Here is a 14576-nt window from a genome sequence, read left to right as displayed (position 1 = left end):
TAAGCATGCTATTTGATATGAATATTAATTATTTTGCATTCGCAAGAATTTTTTATCAAATGGTGTTCTCTGGTTTTACTCGTTCTTTTGTGGCAATTAATATAATATGTTTAATCGATATCGTATTTTTTTAGTAGAAGGAAAAGAAAGATGATTAATTTTCAAATACATTTTATGTAGGAAATGGAAAATCTAATAGCTGCAAGGAAATATTTTATTTTTATTATTGTACTCTATTTAATTAACAAGATAAGTACGTAACTTTATATACTACTAGCTTTCCGCCCGCGGCTTCGCCCGCATTTTCAAAGAAAAACCCGCAGTGCCCGTTCCCGTGGTCTATATGTCTATTTGTGTGCTTAATTTCATTGTAATCGGTTCAGTAGTATTTGCGTGAAAGAGTAACAAACACACACATCCTCACATCGCATTTATAATATTAGTAAGTAGGATATAGTTAATGATATGCAGGATTTAATTGAGAATTAATAAAATAAATTTAAATAGTGTGAGTCAGTAAGTAAATAGTGTAAATACTAAATAGTGTCTTACTTTTTTATATATAATATGTACTTACTAAGATGAATGCAATTATCGTAACATGATAATGTAAGTATGTATCTAATAACTAGACAAGATTATTTTACCAAAATTTTGATTATAAAAATTCAATATCGTAATTTTCATCTGCATTTTTCTTTACTATTTACATCAAGTAAAATATGTAAAAAAATGTTGTTATAGTTTTAATGAATGCAGTGTAAAAAAAATGTTTTAATAAGTCATGAATATTCTGCCTGGGACCTCACTTTTCACTTTTTCAGTCAAGTGTTGTTACATAGATGGTTGTTTTACTGGATGTGGCATATACTGATAAATAATCCAACATCTATATACATATAAGAATAAAGAATCGCAATATGTGTTGGAAAGCGCATAACTCGAGAACGGATGAACCGATTTCGTTGATTCTTTTCTTATAATATTCCTTGAGGATGGTTCTTATAGAGAAAAAACGTAAACATGTAGGTACCACGGGTGAAGCCGGGGCGGCACGCTAGTTAGTTAAAAAGGAAAGTAATGTATCATTAGAATTAAATGTAGATGTGTATAATATTTTTGTGCATAATATTGTCTTCTTTATAATGAAGTTTAAAATATAGTTAGGTAATAATCTGGATGCTATGCTAGAAAGTGAAACGAGTAAAAAAATGTTTTCATATATATTTCTTAAGAGAAATGGAGAAATGTGGCATATTGATAAGATTTATGTACCCGTTAAATAGATATTTTATGTAAAGAATATCTCTGAACTTTTTAATAATGCGTTGCGGAATCAAATGGGTTATGAATTATGATGAGCTATGGGACCAACCTGAAGGCGCTATAGCTTCCAAATAACAAAATCATCAAAATAGAAGTTCTAAATTCGTAGATAACAAAGCCAAAAAAAACCAGTCGAATTGAGAAATTCGCCCCACTTTTTTTTAGTCGGGTGAAAAAAAAAATATACATTTGTGCTAGAGATAATGTGTACACCTTAATTTTGTAACTATCATATTTAGCTCAGTACGTGTTTACGTAGTACGTACTATGAACCCACGGCCACGTTGTGGCCAGATGTAAGTGCGTTATCGCATGTGTCTGATTGCGTGATTGTAAGGAATTTTGGTAATGTGTGATGGTGTAGTGGTTGGTGTGCGTATGATGGAGAGGAAGGTTCGATTCTTGGGAGTTTTATTTATGCAAAGATAGAAGGAGTACATTAGAAAATATGCTGTAGTATCCGGGCCTGTAGATAACAGGCCCGGATACTACAGCATAATCTAAATAGATTACTTTATGATAATAATATCTATGTGTCTCTTGCCATTTAGCCGTTCTCGAGTGATGGAGTAACAAACTTTTGTATTAAAGTTCCTATAAAAAGTAGGATTAGCAGAAGGATAGTAATGATTAGCAAGTGTTTCTAGGGTTTCGCTCGCTTGATAAGTGTTAAAAGTACCTATCTACTCTCGTGAAAAAAATTACCGAGTTTTGATCAGCCATTTTGCCGTAACTTGCTGACAAACATTCACTCATCCACATACACTTTTGCTTAAAATACAAGTATACAATGATATTATCTTAGATACATACTACATAATATATACCTAACAATACGAAAGATAAATATACATCGACAGTCTACTATAAACATAAAGTTATTTATAATATATTACCTAATACATCATTGTAGTAGGTATTCGTAGTGTAGTGCTATTGTCGCATCCAGCGCACCTAGCCGGGGTCGCGCGAAGCTGTGCATTAAATTTCGCCGGGGCTTCGCGTTATCATTGTGGGGTCGTTGACACTGTCTGTCAAAGCGTGTGTCGGGAACAGCTGATCGGGGGGTTTTATTTATTTATTGATTTGCATGTTTTTATTAGCTTCACCTATGTTTGTATGTTACTTCACGTTTAGGTATTTATTTATAGTATTATAGTAGATATGTGACTGACTCCTTTTAAACTCGGTTTTGATTTTTGATCCACTTTAAACGGACTCATTTGATTCAAATTTGGTACACTTATTAAAGCGTGTTTTTTTTTTGTTTTACTCAGAAATTTGACAATCGAATTCTTTTCTTATTTTTTTGAAATTTTTAACGTCGAATTTCTGAGTTGTTTCTCGCTATAATTTTGTTAAGTTTCCCTGTAACTTTAAACAAGTGTTTAACTTCGTATGTATTCTTTTATTTAGAAAATGTTAGAAATAAACAGATCGCTACCGATACTCGCTCTAACCACAGATTAGATACTAGTTCCAGCACTTGCTCTAACTTCGTTTAAGTTAAGTTTTTTAACTTAGAAAAAGATTGAAAGGAACGTACAGCTGAAGGTAATAAGCGTGATAAAACGGTAGTTTAACGTAGTAACTATTTAGTAATCTGTGGTTTAACTACGACAAAATTACATCGAATATTTTATCTAGTGATGGGCCCTCTTCATAATGGACAGCGTTGGGCGAGCAGAGGCAATCACGATAGTGTAGAGGACCTAAATGTCTGTGCTCGGCCGTCGTTGTAGATGAATTTGTATATTGCACGCCTCATAAGCGAAGCGTTGAGGTGGGTACTACTGTCACTTCGCGCAAAACATCTGATTTTTCAAACTTCAAATGTCTTTATGTATCATACATTGCACTTGTAAGATAATACATACACACACATATTAAGAAAAAACACTATTTTTAACGTTCATGATATTTTTGATGTCATTTTTGTTATTTAAACTAGTTAAAAAACAGTTTAAAAAAGTTCTGTCTTGGACGTCCGTGTGTCTGTATGTGCGGATCCTTTTTCTTGTTAACACGATAGCGACCGAAATACTTTACTAATCGAGTCTTTTTTTTTCTCTTACGCTTGAGTATGCTCAGGAATAGAACCCTTTCATTTTTCAGGGTCTGATTCGATGTGGTTTAATTGTTATTAAATAAACAAAAAAAATATCGACTTTTTTTTTTTTTTTTTTTTAAAGTGTACTCAAAATTCACCATTATAAACTCGATTCTTTATACTATAAGCCAAGGTTTAAAAAAATAAGTTGGTAGTCAGTCCCTTAAACCTGCGCAGTTTCACATCTAGGTGGGGCCACAAGAAAAATAGCTCAATTATTACGGTACCGCTTTCTTTACTTTTCCAAATGTTTTATTTTATTTCATTTTTATATTTATAGTCACGTACTCTTTATAAATAATCAATTTTATTGTAAAGGATGAGATTATGAGGCGTGCACTTTTGGATTTTCCAAACTATTTCGTGTTTTGTGGCATTTAAATGCTTTACAAATATATATTTTTAAAGAATAGAATGCTTGAATGGGGGATGACGCGGCTTCGAATCCCGCCTTGTGATTGATTTTTTTCTATTTATTAAAAACTAGCTTTCCGCCCGCGGCTTCGCCCGCGTTTTCAAAGAAAACCCGCATAGCTCCCGTTCCCGTGGGATTTCCGGGATAAAACCTATCCTATGTACTTCTTTGGGTATCAAAATATCTCTATAACAAATTTCGTGCAAATTGGTTCAGTGGTTAAGGCGTGATTGAGTAACAGACAGACAGACAGAGTTACTTTCGCATTTATAATATTAGTATGGATTACATCATTGTATATGTTACAGTCAAAACCCTGAACCAGTCAATAACGTTATTGACCGGTAAAATCAGTTAATAAGGATATTGACTAAGGGCGTCGGTTAATATCCTTATTAACTGATTTTATCTGATTAAACCAGTTAATAACGTTATTGACTAAGGGCATCGGTCAATATCCTTATTAACTGATTTTAAGTCGAGACATCTAGTCAATATAGGTTTTAACCGACGTGCCCAGTCAAAACTCATAAAAAGTTAAGGACGTTAGTGAAATTATACTAGAAAATCATTTAAAAAGGTTCATAAAACTTTTTAAAGTGCAATATTTAAGAGTTTTATGTTTTATTAATTAATTCGGGGTATTGTTTGTAAAGTGCAACCGCGCGAGTGCTTCAAAATATTTTTGAAGATGGCAATTGTGTTTTAATAACAACTAGGTTTCCGCCCGCAGCTTCGCCCGCGCAGTCAAAGAAAAACCACATAGTTCCCGTTCCCGTGGGATTTCCGGGATTGCGTTAGTTTCTGATTTGATGGAGTGACCTGCAGGTGTACTTCGAAGACTGCTACTGGATCTAATAGACGAGTAGAGCTAGGTATGTCGATTTTGGGCTCGTTTTGTTAGTTATGTCGAGACCTTACCTCCGGACTTGATGGAGTGACCTGCAGGTGTACTTCGAAGACTGCTACTGGAACTATTATACGAGTAGAGCTAGGTGTGCCGAGTTTGGGCTCGTTTTGTTAGTTATGCGGAGACCTTACCTCCGGACTTGATGGAGTGACCTGCAGGTGTTCTTCGAAGACTGCTACTGGAACTAATAGACGAGTAGAGCTAGGTGTGCCGAGTTTGGGCTCGTTTTGTTAGTTATGTCGAGACCTTACCTCCAGACTTAATAGAATGACCTGCAGGTGTACTTCGAAGACTGCTACTGGAACCTATGATATATAAAAGAGTAGATACGTTACCCGCTCTCTATTTTGGCTAGAAAAAACTCAGCTAAGTGCCCGAGTTTCACTTAGTCACGCACCATTCAGCGTCGTAGCTGGACGTTCTTTTTATATTTTAATCGGCAGTTGTTATTACGAAGTACATGAGTGAGACATATATTATGTCTCGTGCGTGAGAGTGAAAGAGAGAACAACTGTATTGGTGATAATGCGTTAGTAAGTAGGTATGTATTAATTACGCTGTTTTTTAGTGCAATGATGTTGGCGTATGCCGCGTCTACTAGTATAATAGGTCATTGACTGGAACTATTATACGAGTAGAGCGAGGTGTGCCGAGTTTGGGCTCGTTTTGTTAGTTATGTTGAGACCTTACCTCCGGACTTGATGGAGTGACCTGCAGATGTACTTCGAAGACTGCTACTGGAACTAATAGACGAGTAGAGCTAGGTGTGCCGAGTTTGGGCTCGTTTTGTTAGTTACGTTGAGACCTTACCTCCTGACTTGGTGGAGTGACCTGCAGGTGTACTTCGAAGACTGCTACTGGAACTAATAGACGAGTAGAGCTAGGTGTGCCGAGTTTGGGCTCGTTTTGTTAGTTACGTTGAGACCTTACCTCCGGACATGATGGAGTGACCTGCAGGTGTACTTCGAAGCAGAGGCGGCTCGTGACAAAATTTTATGGGTGTTCACTTGAAATAAAACACTGAAAATACATGGTATAAAGCAGTACAATTTATTAAAAAAATTACTTATAAATTAAATGGTACCGAGATTGTGAATGTTTTTTCATCTTGATTTAAAGATGAGCTAAGTCGTCAACGCCCATTTCAGTCCAAGGACTCTCACCTCCGCCGGCCACGCCCGCTTCAAATAAAAGACACGGAAAACAAAATAGTTTGTTGCTTTCATCACAACCCTTCAACAACGTCACAACCACACAACCACGGTGTTTTCACATATTGTTCTGATTTAAACACACGCGTATATGTTTTCGTTTTTGTCGTACATTTTTGCGTAAGTTCAAGTTCAGGCCGTGGCGGTCCCTTAGCTTTCAATTCAGCCGAATTCGTTATATCAATTCCGGAGGTAAGGTCTCAACGTAACTAACAAAACGAGCCCAAACTCGACACACATAGCTCTACTCGTCTATTAGTTCCAGTAGCAGTCTTCGAAGTAAACCTGCAGGCCACTCCATCAAGTCCGGAGGTAAGGTCTCAACGTAATTAACAAAACGAGCCCAAACTCGGCACACCTTGCTCTACTCGTCTATTAGTTCCAGTAGCAGTCTTCGAAGTACACCTGCAGGTCACTCCATCAAGTCAGGAGGTAAAATCTCAACATAACTAACAAAACAAGCCCGAACTCGGCACACCTAGCTCTACTCGTCTATTAGGGTCACTCCATCAAGTCCGGAGGTAAGGTCTCAACATAACTAACAAAACGAGCCCAAACTCGGCACACCTAGCTCTACTCGTATAATAGTTCCAGTAGCAGTCTTCGAAGTACACCTGCAGGTCACTCCATCAAGTCCGGAGGTAAGGTCTCGACATAACTAACAAAACGAGCCCAAACTCGACATTCCTAGCTCTACTCGTCTATTAGATCCAGTAGCAGTCTTCGAAGTACACCTGCAGGTCACTCCATCAAATAAGAAACTAACGCAATCCCGGAAATCCCACGGGAACGGGAACTATGCGGTTTTTCTTTGACTGCGCGGGTGAAGCTGCGGGCGGAAACCTAGTTGTTATTAAAACACAATTGCCATCTTCAAAAATATTTTGGAGCACGTATTCTCGCGCGGTTGCAGTTTACAAACAATACCCCGAATTCATTACATAACATAAAATATAAAACTGAATAAAACATAAAACTCTTAAATATTGCACTTTAAAAAGTTTTATGAACCTTTTTAAATGATTTTCTAGTATAATTTCACTAACGTCCTTAACTTTTTATGAGTTTTGACTGGGCACGTCGGTTAAAACCTATATTGACTAGATGTCTCGACTTAAAATCAGTTAATAAGGATATTGACCGATGCCCTTAGTCAATAACGTTATTAACTGGTTTAATCAGATAAAATCAGTTAATAAGGATATTAACCGACGCCCTTAGTCAATATCCTTATTAACTGATTTTACCGGTCAATAACGTTATTGACTGGTTCAGGGTTTTGACTGTAACATATATATGTTTATTCATAATAGCGGTAATGACGGCCAACATCGACGATCAATTGTTGGGCCAACGCTGCCCATCGTGTAGAGGGCACATAATTGCCGTAATTGCGACCAACTTCGACGATCATTTGTTGGGCCAGCGCTGGCCATTGTGTAGATTGCCCATCAAACGTACGTCAAAAGTCATTACGTACAAATCTAGACATTACTGGGGTCTAGACGTAATCGCAGGCTTCGAGGGGTGACGCGCAATCGATATACTTTTGTGGGGTAAGGGGTGTACTATTAGCCGCTACGTTTGATGGGGTGGGCTTCTTGATTGGTGTGTTTTATTGAACTCTGAACTTTATATGATAAATGTGATAGTAATTCTGTCTTTATGTGTCTTTTTCGTAGTTAAACTACTGAACCGATTTGGATAAAATTTGGTACGAATGTAGTTTCAAATCTAACAAAGGACATAGGATGGATGTTATCCCGTAAATAATACCAAGGAGCAAGCGGCATCGCCCGTATATTTAAAAGAAAATATACCGTTAAATATCTATACGATACTGAAAATCACATCAAAATCGATTCGATCGTTTTTACTCGGTATATCAAACAAATATACAGGATTATATTCGCGTAAATATAATACCAGAAAGTTAGCAATACCATTCCCGTGTGAGTTGAATGAAAAGTTAGTTAATATAAAGTTGTTTAAGTATCTGTTTGTTTAAATGTATATGAATGGATCGTATACAAGTTGCGTGGAGTGTTTTGTTTGTTGTTTGTTCTTGCGCAATGGATGTTTGTATGGGGATTTTAAATGTATGTCTGTATTTTTGTAGAGGTACCTACGGTGTAAGAGTGAAGTCCTCTCGACTCAGTGTATTGACTAATATAGTTAAAGAGACTGTTCGTCATGTTTATAATTTATTGTACACAAAAAAAAACTAATACAAAATTGGCGGTCTTATTGATAATAAGCCATCTCTTTCAAGCAACTATTAACGTTTGAACTTTTTGCGAAACTTACGTAACTCAAACATTAATTATTTATTCAACTCAACCATCTAATTGAACAAATAAATGTTTGAGTTTGAGTTAATTTAATAATAGGTACATAGTTAATTTATTAATAACCCAGACGAAGCCACGGGCGTCAACTAGCAGCCAATATAACTCATGATTTATAACATAAGATACATTTCTTAGAAGCGATAATGTGGTGTTTCCGTTTTAATATTGAGTTAAATTAATTGGTTCGATACACTGTGTGAAATGCGTTTATATATATTTTACTAGCTGCGCCCCGCGGTTTCACCCGCGTGGCTCCGCTCCTGTTGGTCTTAGCGTGATGATAATATCTATGTAGATGGGTATGTAATATGTATATATCTTTGAATTAATCTAAACTAGTATATGTATAATATTAAAAAGCTGCAGAGTTTGTTTGTTTGTACGCGCTAATCTCAGGCACTACTGGTCCGATTTGAAAAATTGTTTCTGTGTTAGATAGCCCATTTATCGAGGAAGGCTCTATTATATCATCACGCTAAGACCAACAGAAGCAGAGCCACGCAGGTGAAACAGCGGAGCGCCTAAGCGTGATAAGTGTGTTAAATGTACAACAATAGCACTAAACCACTAAACCAAGTGTGCAATTCTAGTGAGCAAAACCGATTTCGTGAACTAGGTGCACTCAGGAACTGGGACGCTGCTTTTAGTGGCAAAGTGCTCGTGCAGTGTATGGCAGTATGGGATAGTGACTATAGTGACGAGTGTAGTGTGCATTTGGTGAAGATGTATTGTGGATGTTTGTTGGAGATGAATTGTAAATAGTGTACAGTACTCCAAAAGTGATAGTGCGCATAGAAATCTTCGTCACAGTTCGGTAACTGTCATATCCCGGAGTGTCCGAAGACGATAGGTATGCATATAGAGTATTTAAATGCATTTTCTTCATGCGTAATTTGGTAAAATTTGTTTAGTCGAATGAAATATATTTTGGAAATACGACAATTAGCGAAGATTTGCATGCGCATTATTAATTTTGGAGTACTGTACTAGTGGTAGGACAGTGGTGGAAATTCGGCCATTACCATGAACAAAAAAGTGCTTTGTTGAATACCGAAACGTGGGGATAAATAATTTTTAATTGGTACATTTAAAATCCGTTGTAAATCGTCTTTATTCACGGATTGTTTGATATTCGCGTAGGCATAGTTAAAGACGAGAAAATAATACTTTTTAGATACGTTGGTATAGGGTTTTAATTCTTAACGATTCTTATAGTATTGTTGTTAAAGTTATCACTAAGTTATAAATAACTAGCTTTCCGCCCGCGCCGCGCCTTCGCACGCGTTTTCAAAGAAAGAGCCGCATAGTTCCCGTTCCCGTGGGATTTCCGGGATAAAACATATCATATGTGTTAATCCAAGTTACCCTCTATATGTGTGCTAAATTCCATTGTAATCGGTTCAGTAGTATTTGTGTGAAAGAGTAACAAACACACACACTCACAAACTTTCGCATTTATAATATGAGTAGGATATTCTATCAATATTCAATACCAACATGTTGTTTATGTGAATATCCTACAAACAGTAATGTAACCAACACGCATAGTGTTCCAGTTAGAAATAGGCGCTATACTTATTCGTACTGATTTATTTGGTTTAAATATCTATTTCGAGATGCATTCGAATCCGTCTCGCGTTTTCAATGGATGTGTTGTGTGTTTTATTGCATACTAGTGGATGGGCCCGGGTTCGCTTGTTATGAAAACAAAAATAAATACCTGTAGCTATAGTGCCACAAACTTATCTGACCCGGTGACAGTGTCACTGATGTCGCTTTCCTTTTATTAAAACAAAATATTCCGTATGAAAAGTCTGTGAAAATGTGGCATTTCAAAATGGCGGCACGTAGTTCCAGTTTTTGCCACCGGGTCAGATAAGTTTGTGGCACTATACTAGCTTTTCGCCTTCATTCGTACTAAATTGTGTTTTGTTTTTTCTTCTTTCTCAAGTACCTATAGACAAGCAAAAGAAAGGTTACAATTTTCATCACAATCACTTTGGCTTAGGCGTGAAAGCGTAGCAGACAAGAGTTATTTTGTCATAAATTATAGGTTAAATTATTTTTAAATTTAGGTAGGTTAGTAATTAAAGACCCATTTTTCAAAAGCAGAGTTTTGTCATATCCACCAACTATAGTATCTATACAATAAAGTATTTTTATTTTATTCAACTTAGTATCGGGCATCAAACCTACGACCCACTTACAAACATAACCACTCGACCACAGGGCAGGAATGCACCCTTATCACTAGCAGACGTGTCGGTGCCGTCAATCATTGTGATAACTGATTGAACTTGCAATGCCAATTTATTTATTTTAATAATTTACAATGTACCCACATACTGTGTAAAATAAAACAAACATGTAGAATGAAAATTATACAATTACTAGCTGTTCCGGCGAACGTTGTTCTGCCTTACTTTTATAACTTAGTTCTTAGGGGTATGAAAAATAGATATTGGCCGATTCATTAGATCTACAGTAACAAAATTTCATAAGAATCGGTCCACCCGTTTTGGAGTATGGTAGCTAGGTAGAAATTTACATAATTAAAGAAATATCAGAGCATGCTGTACATGCTTATGTCAAAAAAATTACAAAAGGCGGCCTTGTCTCAAAGTAACGATCTCTACCAGGCAACCCTTGATTATAATTAATCAGCACCAGTATCGGTACTATTCGCCTAGGTTATAAGTAGCATAATCTCTTATCTTTATATACAGATACTGTCAAGTGATTTTGCGTGTCAGACTAACAAAAATACATCCATCCTTACAAACTTTCTCGTATACAGGCTGTCCCACTGTTGGTATACTAAGCTCAAAGGAGGTTATAGTTTTGCATACGCTGAGTACGTAAAAATACTTATAAAATTCCAGACTCAGTTTTTTTTTTCAAATAGATGAATTCTCATAACTCTATGTGTACACCCATAACAAGCAACCCGCCCAACTTTGCTACCAGCATGTGACCTATCGTTTAGATTTCATAGACAAAAGCTAGAGAAGAAAAAATGGATTTTCAGGAAAAATTTAGCAAAATTTTTTTGACGTGTATACCAATAATGGGACTCCCTGTATATTATCAAGAAAGATTTAAACTTTTATACTGTTTACGTTCGCTTGAAATCCTACCTACCTTAAAACCCCTATTGCACGCCTCATAAGCGAAGCGTTGAGGTGGGTACTACTGTCACTTCGCGCAAAACATCTGATTTTTCAAACTTAAAATGTCTTTATGTATCATACATTGTACTTGTAAGATAATACATACACACACATATTAAGAAAAAACACTATTTTTAACATTCATGATATTTTTGATCTCATTTTTGTTATTTAAACTAGTTAAAAAACAGTTTAAAAAAGTTCTGTCTTGGACGTCCGTGTGTCTGTATGTGCGGAGGATTTTCTTGTTAACACGATAGCGACCGAAATACTTTACTAATCGAGTCTTTTTTTTTCTCTTACGCTTGAGTATGCTCAGGAATAGAACCCTTTCATTTTTCAGGGTCTGATTCGATGTGGTTTAACTGTTATTAAATAAACAAAAAAAATATATCGACTGTTCTCCATAATTTTTGTATATCTATTTAAATTCTTTATTTTATTTTTTATTTTTTTATATTTATAGTGTACTCAAAATTCACCATTATAAACTCGATTCTTTATACTATAAGCCAAGGTTTAAAAAAATAAGTTGGTAGTCAGTCCCTTATACCTACGCAGTTTCACATCTAGGTGGGGCCACAAGAAAAATAGCTCAATTATTACGGTACCGCTTTCTTTACTTTTCCAACTGTTTTATTTTATTTCTTTTTTATATTTATAGTGTACTCTTTATAAATAATCAATTTTATTGTAAAGGATGAGATTATGAGGCGTGCACTTTTGGATTTTCCAAACTATTTTACTATACTTATATTGCTAGAGGATAAAGGTATACCATCTACGTCAGCAAAAAGATATGCAACGATAAATATTGTAGCCATTTTTTTAGATAAATAGTTTTGTATAATGGAAAACCTAGTTGTCTAGACCGCAGGCTTATCGTGTTACAGTTCCTAGTTTGTTCGCGTTTGCTAACATAGACTATAGATTTACTAGATAGCGCAGGTGTTATATATAAATAATTGTTTTTGACACGAAACTTTGAAAGAAAGAAAAGTTATTTATTACCATAGTATGAAGGTATGATTACATAAAGTTAAATTGTATTTACGTGTCTTAAATTTGCAGAAAGCTCTTAGTGATATTAAATTATTGTAGTACTGTATATTCACAATGATGGAAGCAATTATGTGTTGGTATGAAGTTTGAAGAAAACATTGACGTCTATAATTTTACTTACAAAATAAGATGGCTAAGTAACAATTTGATGAACTTATCTATACTAATATTATAAAGAGGAAAGGTTTGTAATTATGTTTGTATGTATGGTTTTCACGCATAAACTACTGGACCGATTTTGATGAAATTTGGCACAGACAATCTTTAGACTCTGAGAAAAAACACAGGCTACCTTTTATGATGAAATATGTACCACGGGCGAAACCGGGGCGGACCGCTAGTAAATTATGTTATTTTTACAATAAATCTGAAACTTTTGTATTTTGTATGAGATAACAATGCTATAAATGATTCCCAAAAATCTTCATTTCCAAGCAATAGGATCTATTTATTACGCTATTGGTCAATGTTTCATAGAGTTTTTTGAATTTTTATTAAATAAATATCTTTATTACAGCAACTTATGTTAAGTTATTGAAGTTTCATAACTTTTTAACTCTATTTTATAGCAAACTAGCTTTCCAACCGCAGCTTCGCCCGCGCAGTCAAAGAAAAACCCGCTTAGTTCCCGTTCCCGTGGGATTTCCGGGATAAAACCTATCCTATTTCCCGGGGTAAAAAGTAGCCTATGTCCTTTCTCGGGTATCAAAATATCTCTATACCAAATTTCATGCAAATTGGTTCAGTAGTTAAGGCGTGATTGAGTAACAGACAGACAGAGTTACTTTCGCATTTCTCACTAGTATGAATAGAGTTGAATGAACTTGCACCATCTATTGGATTTATAGTCTATGGTCTACATCTGCGTTTGATATTTGCATATTTAACGCAAGTGTAGTTGAATTACTGTTTATACGTTTAATAAGTAGGTCGCAATGTGTTTGTATGGTTTCGTAATTAAATAACAATTTGATGGGTGTTGCTTGGTTTATTCATTGTGTTTTGAAACTTGAGAAATCGATTAAATTCACGTTTTAAACATCTTGATGTACAATTACCGGTATTTTATTATGTGAAAGAGTCGAATAATCTTTTTAAATCCAATTTATTGTATTTCTCTTCAATCAATAACTTTAAAATAATAAACGGGGAAAAACCATCCAATACTTAAAAATGAAATTCAAATTAAATCCTCCTTTTTTGAAGTCGGTTTAAGCGAAAAGCACAAAAACAATGCGAATTAAAAGTTTTGCGAATGGTAAAGCATCGTTGCGTCATTATTAAGGGGAGTCCTTTCAGCGAAGCGGAGTAAAATTGGTTTGCAAGATCAAATTTTTCATGTATTTGCAATTATATGACGCTTCTAGAAAAAATAATCAATACACTTCAAGATATTTCCTAAAAAGTGTGCTAATTTGTTACACAACCACGTGTATTTTGGTCGATCATATAAAATCATAAAAATAGGCTAAAATAAAGATCGAAAACGAATTATTTATTAATGAAATTTCTGATTTTGGAAATAATTTTTATATAAGGATATGTATTTTGATGTACTGCAGAAAACGTGCTAAATTTTGGTTTTCTACTGAAGCCCTGTAATTATTAAATACATATTATATCTCAGAACTTAACGTTGCCCAGCGTTTTCTTTACAAACCGCGCTGCCCGCTACCCCGCCAGTCCTGATCAGGCGCTTGCTAACGTAGGACCTGTGTCAAATTATCTCCGCTCGATTTTACGTTTTGAGTAACGATAAATTATTGAAAATGGGTAACAAAACAAACAAAATTCGGAAGAAAGCAGTGTCAGTATCAAAAAAAAGAACAGGAAAAGAGAACTATAAGAAACGGAATGTAAATTGAGTAATATGATAAAAACGTAGTTACTTGATGACACAGAATAAAAATATCAGTTGGTCATAAAGTTTCACCTCGTATGCTTTTATTTCAAAACGATAAAAGCTGCGTTACTGTGAAATAAGAGTTTAGTTTATAATAATTTGTTTTATATATATAATA

General features: G+C 35.2%; 1 protein-coding gene across 1 annotated transcript in view; it reads left to right on the top strand.

Moving 5' to 3' along the window:
* LOC123704479 (ankyrin repeat domain-containing protein 50) overlaps positions 1-14576 on the top strand; it is a 78817-nt gene that overhangs the window by 8079 nt on the left and 56162 nt on the right. The gene's annotated exons all lie outside the window — the stretch shown is intronic.

This window comes from Colias croceus, chromosome 29 (genome assembly GCF_905220415.1).
Source record: "Colias croceus chromosome 29, ilColCroc2.1".
Taxonomy (NCBI): Eukaryota; Metazoa; Arthropoda; class Insecta; order Lepidoptera; family Pieridae; genus Colias; species Colias croceus.
This window is presented reverse-complemented; position numbering and strand designations above follow the sequence as displayed.